We start from the raw sequence: 2,386 nt of genomic DNA, 5'->3' as shown, positions 1-2,386 counted from the left end.
TTACTTGTGGTTTTCTGCAACAGGGAAACAGCAGGTGGCTCCTGAATTCAGTTCTTGTTGGTTGTTTCCATCACGAGGTTTCAAACTCAAAAATATCCATGTCTAAAAGTCACTGCCTAAATCAGAGGTGTCCAACCTTAGCTTTGCTGGCTGGGGGATTCTGGGAGTTGAAGTCCACAAATCTTAATGTTGCCAAGGTTGGACATTCCTGACCTAACCCAATGTTGAATTCTTTCTTAAAACATCTCTCCAGCGAATCCCAAGAATCAGCTCTCAAGTGGGACACTACCAGGGGTGGGTTTCACTTACCTTTGCTACCGGTTCGCTCACGTGCACCACATCTGCACATGCGCAGAAGCTTCTGCGCATGCGCAGATCATATTTGATGACATCTGGGCAGGTGGGCGGAGCCTCCCACTGCTGCTACCGGTTCACCCGAACTGGGGCGAACCAATAGCAGCCCACCACTGGACACTACTCTGGAGCTCATGGCCAACAGACCTTTTTATAGGCCTGTTGGCCATTCCCCTCCTCCCTGTACCAATCAGAAGGCAGCCTTGGCCATGCCCTCTAACCAAAATTTACATCCTGCCCCATATAAGCTTCCTGGTGGCCATTATGATTAGCGTGGGTGGATGTGACTGCATATCTGGAGCTTGGCCACCAGCCTGCATTTACAAGAGTTTGGGGTGTCCCATGGTCACATGACCACATTTTACAACATTTTTGCTGAAAACAGGCATTTATTTCTGGTTTTCAGCATTGTTCCATGGGGAACAATGGGTTTGTTTTATGACCATGGGGTTCCCTTTATGACCGCTGCAAAAAAGATTGTAAAAATGGGTCCAATCATATAGTGACTTGCTTTATTACCATTATGAGTTACAAGGACTAGGGTTGACATGATAGCAGTGTTCCAATATTTGAGAGGCTGCCACGAAGAGGGAGTCAATTTATTTCCCAAAGCACAAGAAAGCAAGACAAGAAGCAACTATGGAGAGAAGCAACCTAGAGCAAAGTAGAAATTTCCTGATACTGAGAATGATTAATCAGTGGAATGACTTGCCTTCAGAAGTTGTGCTCCATCACTCAAGAAGAGACTGAACAACCATCAGTCTGAAATGGTAGAGTCTCCTGCTTGAGCAGGGAGTTGGACTAGAAGACCTCCAAGGTCCCTTCCAACTCTGTTATTCTGGTCAGGCTCTGTTACAGACATAACTCAAGGACTACCTTGTAAATAAAATAACTTTTATTTATTGTTTTCTTTTTCTTTTTTAGTGAGTGGAGGAGGCTTATCAGTAAAATATCACTTTAACCACTGCAAAGCCAAATGCCTCTATCAACTGATTGTTGCACAATTAATTGGTTAACAATCGTAATCGTAACATTCATTCTGAGCCTTTACAAAGCCATTGTATAGATGCTTAGTAAGAGAAACTAGATCAAAAGAAAAACACAATTATTACGAAATTCCAGCCAATAATATTAGTTCACAAGTTAATGATCAACCAGTAAAACCAATATTTTGAACTAAAACAACTCAAACATATCTTCTTACTAGCTTTCAAGGTGCCTTAGGACTATGTAATGTGTTTGTTGTTGTTGTTGTTTTATCTCTAGGTTGTTTTTGAGGACAGTAAGAGCACAATTATGCAATTCCATCTGCCACATTTTGTGAGGGAAAAAAGTAGCTCAGAGCTGGAATGGAGAGAACGTGATTTTTCTATGACCCACGAGAGAACTGGAATGAAGCAGGATCCACGTTTCTATTGGGTGCCTTCCTTTCACCCTCTTCCCTTATGCTTGGGGTTAAAGTTGTTTCTTTCCCTTCCCTACAAGAGGAAGCAGGGATGCTCCGGCTGAAGTTTGGTTGCCAAAGAAGGAAACAGACCAGCAAGGTCTGGGAAGCAGCCTTTAGCTCAAGGCAGAAGGTCCCATGACGAGGCAACCAAGAAAGTCACACCAAGCAGGCAGCAGAGTATGGGACATACTCCCTGTTGTGCTTCATCTCAACGCCTGCCCTGCAACAGGGAGGAGAGGGAGGGGAGCCCATCTGAGATATCAGTCTTCCATGGAGCTACTTAGATGAGGTCCCTCAACCTCCCACCTTGATTGGAAGCTCCTTTTCCCACAAATGCAAGAGGATCTTGGTGTGGGGTCCTTGTCCTCGTCCCTGGCCCTTCTCTCCATAAGCCTTCCTCCTCTCTCTTCCTCTCCCCCATTTTCGCTCTTCCTCCCTCCCTCCCTCCTAACGCACTTTGTGAACTGCTGTTGCAATGCCGAAGTCCAAAGTTCAGCTACTTGCCTAAGCACACAGATAAATATGAACCTTGGAGAATTTGCATTGCTCCAATGTAAACAGAAAGGCGAGGGTCCCTTTATCAGG

This window comes from Pituophis catenifer, unplaced genomic scaffold, assembly GCF_029215685.1.
Source record: "Pituophis catenifer annectens isolate HBS135680 unplaced genomic scaffold, rPitCat1.0.hap2 SCAF_10, whole genome shotgun sequence".
NCBI lineage: Eukaryota > Metazoa > Chordata > Lepidosauria > Squamata > Colubridae > Pituophis > Pituophis catenifer.
Note: the sequence above shows the minus strand (reverse complement) of the source record.